The following is a 13612-nucleotide window of genomic DNA, read 5'->3' as shown; positions in this document are numbered from 1 at the left end:
TGCAAGCTTGCTATGGATAAGACTAGTGACCTAAAGCATCCATTGGATTATAGAATAAAAAAAATTAAAATCCACCCTATTAGAAACCATGATACTAAAAATTGTGACCCTTTGTGATCTCTGAATTGAGGAAAACTACCTTTACAAAAATAAAAAAAGAATTCTTGAACATAAATCAAGAATCAAAACCTTTTGAAAAACCTTATTTAATCTTGCAAAAATCTAAAATTTCATCCCCAAAAGACAACCTATGCTCAACACTTCTTTGAAAATAGGAAACAACTGAAATAAATAGTACTCTACTATATACAAAAATTCACATATATGCAAGTTTAAACAAACCCATTAACAGGTATATTTCCTAGTTTAAACTAGGAAACAAACTAGAAATTCACTCTACTATTTACAAAAATTCACATATATGCAAGTTTAAACAAACCCATTAGCAAGTTTGTTTCCTAATTGCAAAGACCAACATATTCCTTATTTAGGATAGATCTATCCTCGAGGCTCTCTTTTCCATCCTTCACATCATGGAGGATTGTCTACTATAGTGTATGATCTTCTTCCTTTTCCAACAAAAAATCTCCATCCTTTGGTAAGGGCTCAAAATCCATGATGTATTCCTCAAGAGAAGGAACAACCTTTTCTTCTTTCTCTTCAACAAAGGAAGGAAGCTCTTTAGATAAGGGGACTAGATCCTCTTCCTTTGTCTTAACAGCTACCTTCTTTGCCTCCTTAGTAGACTACAACTCCTCCCATGGAAACCATGTGGGCTTGTTTCCACTCCTCTAGAACTCCATATTTTGACCATTTAGACTCCATACAACTGGTTCATCCTTAAATAGGGAAATGGTGACCAATGTGGAAGGCTTATGAACAAGCTGGTTTTTTCACAAAAGGAGTGGGTGGGCTACAACATAAGGTTTTTGTGAGGGATGAGGCCTCTTGAAGCTTGGAATGACATATTTTGGAGAAGGGGTGACATCTACTTACTCAGTTTGAAAATGAGCTAACTAGAGCCTTATTTCCTCCTCTCTTTCTACAGAAACTTTCCTTGTGAGATTCTCCTCAAAATATCCCTATCTCTCCCTCTTTTCTTCTTCTTGATGGAGATAGCCCTAGTATGCCATCTCTTCCAGTTGTCTCTCTATTTCTTGTTTCCTTGCAATCTCATCAAGTCACTTATCAAGGTTCAATATTTTCTCATGGCTTTCATCTACTTTCTTATCCCGTGCATCCATCTTCCTTTGGGATTCCAACAACATACTTTAAGCTCTTCAAATAGGGATGTTGGGACTAAAAAATTCAAGGTAGGACAATGGTAATAATTTTTGGTTGAAGGACTATAAATAGTTTGGGGTTGAGATTGAAACTAATAATATAATGGCTAAGGAGAAAGATTTTCATGATATGGGGGGAAATAGTAATTGTTTCTATGAAAGGGATTTATGATTAGAGATTCATAAAATACCACAATTGCATAGAATTTTTCTTTTAAATCACAAAGATCAAAGATGATCCTTACATACCAACATTGTGTTGGTATGAAACTAGAAGAAGTGCACTAGAGTCACCATGGTCTTTGATTAAAAGCTTCCAAAGACTAATTTAACTAAGAATAACACCCAATTTCTTAGTGTAGCAAGATCAACTATCTAACTAGAAAACTTATCTAATTGAAATTGATGTCCCACTAGGTGTGCCAAATACTATTGTCACAAAAGTTTTCACCCTTGTCCAAAGTTTTAACCTAAGGACAACCTTGTGAAACATTGAAACAACTTCCAAGCTATCAAACTTGAACTATTAGGCTAAGTCTTTGGAGAAGGTTGTCTTCCTTTACTATCAAGGTGCACCTAACTACACATGGAGAGGAAAAGGAAGAAGGAGATGTGAAAATATAAATCTACCTATTCTAACCTAAGGGGTGATGCACCAAAATATAGTGTTCAAATCAATGTCTGATCATACATGTACTTTTGAATCATCATGACGCCAAAAGATAAACACATCTAGATTTGTTTTAGTCTAATAATTGCATGTAGATTAGAAAACCTAAATAAATGACATAACAAAGATGAGGTTCACTTATATATCATTCATAGGTCAAAGAAATGCATTCATGTGAATTGTAGATAGTCAAAAAGTGTTGAAGAAAGGTAAATAGATCTTGTAAAATCATCAATGGCTAAAGGAGATAAGGTAGGATGTCATTAGATCCAGAGGGAAAGGGAATTTATAGTAAAATCATAGAGAAATATCAGAGAAATAAAGAAGGGTTGACCATAAGAAATAAATACAACTTTTCTTTTATAGTTTAAGCATAATTTAGATATTTCTCACTGAAGGTATGCCACAACTATTGTCATTAAGTGCTCAAAGAAAAACCACGATGATCCAAACAATAGATTTGATTTGGTACACTAGCAGAGGCATGAAAATCATGGAAACCCTGATTAGAGTAAACCCTAATTATTAGAAAACGTCAATTTCTATACCAAAAATCTCAATTTTCATGCTAGAAAACCTAGCATTCCATGTCAAAAAATCTCAAATTTTGAGCCAAAAGGCTCGATTTTTGTGCTAAAATGTCATTAAATCACCACCTCAGGAAATGTACTTAATTTGGGAGCAATGTTTTTTGCCTTAGATTCCAATTGTTCCAAAATTTGAAGAAAAAAAAAATGAAATAAAGGTTCTTAGGTGCTCTAAGCTCAATAGTGAGGTTTTTTTGGGCTCAAAGTCCACCAAAAATGGTGACCCCCAAATCCAATACAAAAAAAAAAAAAAAAACTCATAAAAATGAAACCTCTAAAAGAAAAAAACACAAATCTAACAGTCAGACCAAACCCCAAATATATAGAACAGGGTCATGAAGATCTAGAGCTCTGATACCATGTTGAAGTTGATGAAAGTTTAATCCTACAGATCCCAAGAATTACCTACATGCAAGAACCTATCATAAAAAGAGAGGAGAAAAAGTAATGGAGACTAGAATTCCCAAATCTACAAATGAGACATTCTTGATTACCAAATAGAGAAATTGTTATAATCAAAAGTGAATGAGCAATGTGTTAATTACAAAGAGAGATCATCCTTATAAAGGAGATCAAAACCCTAATATGTAAAACATATGTTTCATGATAATAATTAATAAAAGAATTAATCATTATATGCTTAAAGTTTAACTTAAGTAAACTAGAGATAATAAGTGATTTAATAGTTAAATCAATATGATTTAATTTATAAGAATTTAATTTATAAGAATTTAATTTATAAGAAAATAATTTATTACTCTAATAGTAATTTTCATAATTCCTTTAGAGTAGGCCACTATTTAGAAATGTTAAGGAGTGATAAGGTATAAACATTCTTTGGAAAAATCCTTACAACAAGGTAACATTAAAAATATGTATACATGTTACTTGAACAAGGTTGGTTCCTAATAGAGCTTAGTTCAGAAGAATGAAAAAATTTGATTTCTAGTTCCCAGGAAGTTTTTACCTTTACAAGGTTTCCACATTAAATATGTGTCAATTGCATGAATTCTTATTATTTTGAAAGTGTATTTCATGTTAATTGTTTATTTCTACAACTTGGTATAAGCTAATAGATCGCTCTGATACTAGATATACTAAGGAATAGTAAGCTAATAGTTTGATGTAAAGATTTTATAATTTTGAGTTATTATATCTTAGACCTAGTTACTTATTTATTGATCTAAGAGTTTAAAAAGATTGAATTAGTATAAATGTATTTTTAAGGCCAATAGGATAACTAGTCATAACTGATTCAATCCTCCCGCTAGTTATCTAATTGTTGGTATGAGAGTTGAGTGTTTAAATGAAGAATTTTGAAGGGAATATAGATAAAGATCTAAAAATATATAAGAGAGAGGTACCAAATCTAAACAAGGAAATTTTATCTTCATAGTAAAGTAGGATGAGGTTACATCTATTTTGGATTCAAGACAATGTCACAAATAGATAATACTAATGGGGGGGTGTTGAATTAGTATATTACAAACTTTTTCCCACAACTAAATATTTTTAATTACTTTACAACTTGTAAATGAAAGTAAACCAACAATTCTAAATAATAAATATAACCATGCACATAGAGAATTCATAACACCATTATCTGTTAACTTGGGAAACCCTGGTGGGGATGATACCCACTAGATGATTCACTAAATAATAGGATCCTATTAAGGATATTGACCCTATTAGGTGTCTATGAATTAAATATAGCATCTCGAGTCTTTATTAGAGGAATAGACCTTGTTAGAAGTTGCAACCCTATTAGGAGTTGGTAGAACAATTACAATGTATGCAAGAAGATCCCACTACCCTAGCATGCAATTATACAATTCAATTTGTTCACATGATAGGTATACATATAATGCATTATTTGTTGGTGTAACTCACACTTGCTATAATCCTACATAAAATTTTAAATCACATAAGGCTTGCTGATAGTTCTTACAATAGTTCACATGTCACATATAATTATGCTTCTTCCACATGATCTATACAAGATAAGATCTTATACATTGCACAATCATAAAACTCTATACTTTCAGCATTCATGTCTTCACACACTTGACATAATATAAAATAACTTATGGAATAATATCCACATATTTTGGATCAACATAACTTAGTAGTTATTTTGTAACCAAAATAATTCCTAGAGCCATACAACTCCATTTGCTACCATGCTTTGTTCAGCACTGTTAAATGCCCACACTATTAATCTTAGTATAACTTGAATCATACTATACATACACACATGTGCAAAAGTACACATCATCATGAATATTTCGCAAACATTTCCTCAACTACACATAAGCTAACTCTCTATGCATCATCCACACTATTAAGATTTGTACTCTATGCTATTGTAAACTATCTAATACTGAGACAATTTTCTATCTCTAAATACATAAATAAAATGCTAAATGTATGTTTCCATAGATAAAAACCATCAAGATATATAAATAACCATATTTCTATTAATCTCCCCCTTTGAAATTGATGGTAACATTTGGGAAAATTGGCCAAGTCACAAAATGATGTCAATAAAAAAGGTAACTATACAAATATTGTCTTCAAAACATAATAATTTAATTCATGTTTTGATGGATAATTACATTCCTTATCACTCCTTTAAATTAATACATTAATAAGATCCTCCTAACACATATATTTACATCTATACAAATTTTCCTTTACATAATACTTTTCCTTTGACATCAATGGCAAAGATGCAAAAACTGTATCACAAAAACTTGTTGTGTGTTAAAGATCAGCTCATCATTTATAGATGTAGTACAAGGTAGGAGAATCAACAATGGTGATGTAATACCCCCAAAAAATAACCACATAGTAGAATATAAACAATAACACAAGAGCTAATACCAATTCACAACTCTTTATTCATAAACACAACTAATTACATGCAATGTGTTAGGCTATAAGCCTTCCTGGTTATAGCCAAATATAATAAAATTAAAATAGTTATTCAAGATCCCTTAAGATGTAACTTAAATCCTAACTATCCCAGATCTCTAATAGAACAACAACCTGGTAGAAACCCCCAAGATCTGAACTTGTGCTCGCAAGGCACCAAGCAGCCTCCTTGATTCTAAACCGTAGCCACTAGCTCTTCTCACATTCTAGATTCCAACTCAAATATTTTCTCTCCATCTCCTACACTAAACTAAATTTCCTTCTCCCTCTCATTTCTTAAGAAACTATCCAATCCCTCCTTAAATAGCTAGTTAAGCCACAAGTTAGCTAGTCAAGCATTTAATTACAATATAGGTCCACCTTGGAAGAGCAAACTCAAATTCAAAAAAACATGAAAAATGCTAAACAAAAAGTTATATTTAGGTCTCCACATGACCCTATAATATTTTTCTCTCTCAAAAAGATACCATTTCATCATATGAAATTGTGCAAGATGAAAACTCCACACATTTCCACAAAAACTACCTGAAAATTGGTGTTTGAGGAAAAGAGTGATATCTCCTAGCTTTGATTGAATCATGACTTTTTCTTTGAACTAAAGGTATTAATTTAGGTCCTCTACAACCCCTTACATTCTCAAATTTTTAATCCTTAAGGAGAACTATGCATCCATCCTAAATGTTATGCATAGAAACCCATCATGAAATTGGTAGAAAATTGATGCATTAGGAAAATGGAAATAGATCCCAAATGATGATGACCTAAGACTTGTGATCTTACCTAGATATATTAACATAGGCCCTCTTCAATCCTTGAAATTTAAATTCTTTAGTAAATTGTGAAAAAATAGTTACATAGCCCACAACAGGTACCCAGAACCCGAAAATATAGTGCCAGCAGTAAAGTAAAAATGACTCTAACTTCAACATGATGACTCAAATCTCTATGTGCACATAGGAAAAGGTTACCCAATGTGTCTCAAACACATAAAAAACTATGAAAACCTCAACTCCATCAAAATCTAAGCTCAATGCTTCTTCATGTGACTCACAAGGTAAATAGAAAAGTATGTCCCATACTTTGATGCCCAAAGAGAGATTTGCAACCAACTTCATCTTTACCAAAGGCTTCCACTCCATCAAAGTCAATAGAAAAAATCTAAGAATCAACCATCTATTCTTCATCCACTAAAATATCAAAATCAAGACAATATTAGCAACCCAATCATCATGCTCACTCCCAAGAATAAACTGAACATAATGCTTCACCAAGAATCTCTGCAACTGATCACAACCAACAACAAAAATATCCTTAAACATGTACTCCATGTTAGAAACATCATGTTACACCATAATCAAGTCAAAAGAAATAATTTCAAATCCATAATAAGAACAACATGTAAATCCTCTAACATGTCAACCACATGCAAATCAAGAACATACAAATTTGAAGTGTCATCTAGATCCAGAACCAAATCAGCAACTAGTCAATCCACACCAAAGAGATCAAAATTCACATCAGTAGGAACATCCATATCCTCTATTGACTCAGAAAAAAAATATAAATTCAGATCCATATCAACAACTATATGCATATCCTCATAATCAAAAAGCTCAATTCTCACAATAAGATTCTCTGCAACATGTAACTCATCCCCAATAGCAACCTGATTATTCATGACCAAGTGCTTTGAAATTTCCATTTCAGACTAAACCAACTAATCATGAAAAAAATGTCCATCCATGCATCAACAAGGTTAGGAATATCCTCAACAATAGCATCAAGTTGCTCTACCATTTTCACATTAGACTCCACAAACTGATCAATAAAACCAGCCTACACCTCAACCTCATTATGCCATCTTCTCTCTCAAACAAGTCTTCTAACCAATCAGAAAACTCTCTTCAAGATCATTAGACTCCAACTCTAGTTCCACATACATCTATGGAATGCATTCCTCATCCCATCCTTATCTTGATCAGCCATACTAGCTTCAAACTGAGTAGAAACCTCCTTATCTTGATCTGCCAAACCAACTTCAAACCAAGAAAACAAATTTAAAAGTCTCCTCTCCACCACATCATGGATATTCAAAATCATCTTAGGGTCCAATCTTCTTGGAGCCATCTTCCAAGATTTTTGCAAACCCTCTACTACAAATGTTTCCTACACTCCTTGTGAAAACTTGAACTATCTCTGAGTAAGATCACAACCTACCACCCCACATGAATAATCATGAACCAAATCACAAGTCTAAGAACATAGATCTACAATACAAAAACTCTCTATGATCATGCCTCAACAAGATAGACCTTTCATCTTCACATCAATCAATCTATCAACAAGTCTTTTGCAAGTGTAGGTCAGATCAAAATCTACCACCCTGCACCAATAATTACAAACTAGGACTCTGGAGCAATCAAGCCTTAACAAAAATCACCACTAGATCAAGACCTTCTCAAATCAACTTCTCGCAACCCAAGGCCTTGGTGCAAACTACTTAAAATAAGGTGATCTATCCACACATTTAGGAACAACCTTTTCTCTGATAAGATCAACCAACCAACAAGATCTAACATTCACTCTGATAATCTTCAACAAACTAGATCACACCTTCACTATGATACCACCTGATGCATTACAAGGCAGGATAGTCCCCAATGGAGATGTCCTAACCCCCAACAAATAACCACATAGTAGAATATAAATAATAACACAATATCTAATACTAATTCACATCTCTTTATTCATAAATACAACTAATTACATACAATGTGTTGGGCTATAAGGCCTTCCTAGTTATGGCCAAATATAAAGAAGTTACAATAGTTATTCGAGATCCCCCAAGATCCAACCTAAATCCTAGCTAGGCTAGATTTGCAACAAAATAGCAATCTAGTAGAAACCCCCAGGATCTAAACATGTGCTCACAAGCCACCAAGAAACTTTCTTATTTCTAAACCATAGCCATTAGCTCTTCTCATATTCCAAATTCTAACTCAAACCTTTTATCTCCATCTCGCACACTAAACTAAAATTCCTTCTCCTTTTCTTAAGACACTACACAAGCCCTCCTTAAATAGCCAGCTAAGCCACAAGTTGGCTAGTCAAGCATTTAATTACAATATGGATCCATCTTGGAAAAGTAAAATAAAACTCAAAAAAATATGAACAAAACTGAATGGGTAAAAGCACAATTCTGTGTCACGCTTTTATAAAGGAAAAGGCTAACAAAAGTATAATTGTTTGCCTTCAATGACCTAAAACCGATATTATTATTTAGAATTTTAAAATGAAGTAAACTAATGAAATGTGTAGAAATGGATGAAGTTTAGGATTATAAATTTTAATAATTATTTAGAGTAAGAAATGACATATTTTCCTATTTTTTATTGATAACTTTATAGTTGCTGAAAAACACTAGAAATCAAGGGTCTAGTTCCGAACAAAAAACTACTTGGAAATACTTATTTCCCCTTGATCTCATATTGTGTTATAGATAACATATGTAGCTAGAACAATAAAAAATAAAAATTGGTTTTAGACATATATATTCTGTTTTATAATGATTCAAACTTCAACTTATTCAAATCAATGGTTTTCATCTCCCACCAAATTTTTAAAAATAGTTCTATTCCAACCAAAAGAAAACTTATACATTCTGAAAGAGAAATCTCTCCTCTAGAACATCATATAATTTTTAATTTTTATTGATTTGATTTAATATTTTTTCTTTCTCAAAATCGACATCTTTTTGAGTGTTAAAATATGTACTTGTAGAAGTTTTTAATTACAAAATACTATATCTAATTAAAACACTATGAACTCTATATGTGAGTATTCTTAACTTTGAGCTCTATAAAATGGTGTTTATATGTTATTAAAAAAGTGTCATAAAAAATAGTAAGAGTTATTGAAACGTCAGTTTTCTAAAATAATTATATTTCTTTAGTAATTAGATACTAACTAGTATAAACCATGCATTTAATAGACATTTCCAATTGCAAAAGTGTGAGACCATATATAACTTAGCTAGAATAAATTTATCAATTTCATATGTTTGAACAAAATTGAATTTTAGATAGAAATACTCAAATTTAGTCATTTTGATAAGTCAGACTAAAAGGTGACATAGCTTTGTACTTTTACCTAAATACAAAGTTATATTTAGGTCCACACATGACCTAGTAACATGTACCTCTCTTAAAAAGATCACATTTCCTCATACAAAACTGTGCAAGATGAAAACCCCACAAGTTTATGCGAAAACTACCTAAAAATTGATGTTTGAGGAAAACAGTGATATCTCCTAGCTATGTTTGGATCAAGACTTTTTCTTTAAACTAAAGGTATTAATTTATGTCCTCTACATTCCATTAAGTGCAAAAAGGTTGATTCCTCGAGGAGAACTACGTATCCATCCCAAAATTCATGCACTAAAACCTGTCATGAAACTATCATAAAATTGATGCGTAAGAAAAATGGCCATATCTCCCAAACCATGATGAATCAAGACTTGAAATCTTAACTAGAGATATTAATACATGCTATATTCAATCTATGAATTTTTTAGGCTCTAACACATTGTGAAAAATTAGTTATGTGGCCCACACAAGGAACCCAAAAACCAAAAAAACACAGCTCCAACAACAAGGTAAAAATGACTCTGACTTTAACATGATGAATCCAATCTCTACGTCCACATAGGATAAGGTTCCCTAATGTGTCTCCAACTCATCCCTAACCAATCAAGCCTCAACTCCACCAAAATCCAAGCTTGACACTCCTGTATCAATTCTTGATGTGCAATCTACAAAATCAATCTTTAGTCTATCAAAGTCTTTCTTCCAATTTCCTTTGACTATATCTGATATACTAATGAGTGCACAAAGTGCATAATATGCCATTTGAACTACACTCGGGTGAGTATAGGAAAAATTTTCATAGGAATTCTTTGTTTAAAGACATTCCTCCAATTTCCTCTACAAAATTACAAATTTAGGTGCCAGATATTCTCTAAAGAACAAAGAATCTTCTTATTACCTTCTCCTTGTCACATTCAATGCCTCTAACAGCATTGTGGATCTTCTCAATGTCACTATCAAAATCTTCAATTCTAATCTCAAGTTTTTGCAATCTTGTAGTGAGTGTATGAAGCTCACTCATATGGCCTTTGACCTTTGCATCAAAATCTGATAGGTAAGTGTAAGACAATGCACACTTTCCATAAAAATTATTACCTTCAAGAATACATTTTCTCAATTCCTTTATTTTTCCATCAACTACCTTCAAATCATTGCACACATCGGTGCACACTATGATAAATAGAGTTGCTTAGTGATTTGTTTGCACTTGTGGCACTACTAGTTCAACCAAAGTTGTGAATTCCCCATCAAAGGTCTTCACCAACTCTTTTGCCTTGGCTTACAAGTTTAGATTTTCTACAGTTGTGGAAAATATCTTCTATATACGCTCCAAGACTTCAGAAAGAGTCTTCTCCAAAGACTTAATAGATTTATTCTTCTTGAATAACTTGCTCAAGGTGCCCATTAATTCTTTCTTATCTTCATCATTATATGGAATAGATGCTACTATAGATGTTCTAGCTACTAACACTACTAAAAGTACAATAGAATTTACCTTTTGTTCCTCTGTTCTCTTCTTTTCTTCAACCTCTTTCTTTGCATCCTCTTCTTTCTTCTTCCCTTCTCTTTTTCTTTCTTCCTCTTTTACTCTTCTTCTTTTATCTTCTTTACCACTTATTCTGTCTCTTTTCTTTTCCTCTTCTTCTTTTCTTTTCTTTTCTTCTACTTCCCATTCCCTCTTTTCTTGTTCTTCCTTCTTCTTTTTCTCTTCTTCCTCATCATTAGAACTAGAATAAACAATGATATTTATGATATTGCCAACAATATTTTCTCCATACCTAGAAAATGGGTTATCTTTAGTGTCCATAGTTATGTGTGTACTACCCACTTGCATACATTTAGTACCCATAACAATTTGAGGTGATGATAGAGCTTGTTGTGTTTCCTCTGCTTCTTCCTCTTCCCTAGAAGGTGTATGGACTTCCACATGCACTGGACTATCATCTTTAACTTGCACACTCTCCTTAGGCACTAAGAAAATTTACTTTACTATTGCCTCTTATTTTTCTCACCTAAACTTTTCATAATTGCCTCCCATTAGAAGAATTTTTCTTCTTTTGTTCCTCAACAAGAGCTTAAAACCCTTCAAAAAGAATTCAAATTCTTGTTTTGATCCAACATCACGTAACTTGTTTATGAATGTGATCTTCATGTTCAAATCTTCTTCTACTACTCTTCTCTTCCTATTAATCCACCTATTGTATAGGTCTTTAGGAGCTTTATTCTAAATGCTATCAAATCTCTCATTCCTCATAATCATGCTTCTTATTATGGAATTCTCTAGTTGCCTCCTATCCATACTGCTATACACGCTATAAAAAAAAATTAACTATACAAAATTGTTATCATTTATAATTTGCATGTTTAGATTCTCTACCTTTAGTTTTCATGCATTTTTGCCTATAGTTTTCTTATCTTCCTATGCATCTTGTTTAATAGATCTATCTTCAATGTCATCTTTTGAGCTTTTATAACTACTCACTTGCATGGTTTCTCTTCTCTTTCCTAGTTTGTTGGTGGTATGTTTGACCCTTCTATTTGCTAGTTCTTGTTTAACCTTTACCAGTCTTCCTAACTTCCTCTATTTAGTAGGTGCTTCCACCATTGGATGACTCCTTGATTGTTCATAGCTAGCTCTAACTGGTTCCATTTGCACAATTTCTACATATGGTACAATAGGAGCTTGCACACATGGTTGTGCCATCATCCAACTAGAATGTATCATCATGTATTCTACTCAAAATAATTTGGGTCCACTCATGATTATCAAATTCTTTGTAGAACATATAGTTCACAAAATTCAAATCTCCAATATGTCCATACCCATGCTTTAGGGATAAGTCATTGTTGTACATCTTTCCTACATCTTTGTGAATCTCCTCATCTCCTATGCTATCAATTTTGCAATGTATATAGCTGCTTATATCCTCTACATGTAACACATTTTTTGGAACTTGTGAAAATGTTCCTATAGGATCATCTAATAAAGAAAAAAATGGGTATTTCTTGAACTCATACCTTTCTCTATCAGTAACATCATGCACTCTTTGAATAGCCATTTCTCAATAGTTGTAAATACTGTAATAAACTAGATTCAATATTCTGTAAAATACCTCAAATTTATGATTTTAGGGCTTTCACAACTTTTGACTTCATAGACTTTACTATGCACTTCAATTGGTGTCAAATTGCTATTAAATTCACTCAAGATACTTCACCTAAGAAAATGGTACACTAAGTCTCACTTGTGATCCTTAAATCATTTCAAATCACATTGTGTATTAAATGTGTATCTACTAAAAAGTAATTAGAATATTGTCTCTATCTACCAGTGACCTTGTTCTTACAATTTTTACTTACTGCAATCCCAATCAAGACTTGCACACTAAACCATAGCTTTCTTTCTATGTCTTCTACCTTTTGTTAACTAGGCAATCTCTAATTTACACTCTACCATTAGTTTTGGCAACCGATGCTTTGTTGCTTCTCTAATAGCTTAACTTAGATAGGTTGAGCCACAAATGATCTGTGACTTCAACTTTCCATCATGTGCATCAAATAATTGCTATTCCAATACTATATGTGAACATTCTGAATTACAAGCCTTCAAAAATGCTTCATTGAATTCCTCAACATGTTCATTAACTACTTCTTTCTTATTATTGTTATTTCCATTTTCATTCCTTCTATCATTCATGTTGTTTTTCCTTCTATGATTAGGGTTCCTATTAAATTTACCTCTATCCATCCTACAAAATCTTGTTGTGTGTTCAAGTTTATTGCATAACTAACATATAAGTGCATTTCTCATTTGATTGTTTCCATTCTAATTTTTAGGTGCTCTAATATTTCTTGCAATGTGTCTAGGATTATCACATTTGTAGCAAACAAATTCTTTCTTCTCAACATTAGATTTCTCCCCATCATCAGATCTTCTCTAAGATCTACTTCTTCCATTACCTATAGTTTTAGTATTCCTAAATATTCTACTAT

Source organism: Cupressus sempervirens, chromosome 10 (assembly GCF_028749045.1).
Source record: "Cupressus sempervirens isolate cs-2001-9-10 chromosome 10, ASM2874904v1, whole genome shotgun sequence".
Lineage (NCBI taxonomy): Eukaryota > Viridiplantae > Streptophyta > Pinopsida > Cupressales > Cupressaceae > Cupressus > Cupressus sempervirens.
This window is presented reverse-complemented; position numbering follows the sequence as displayed.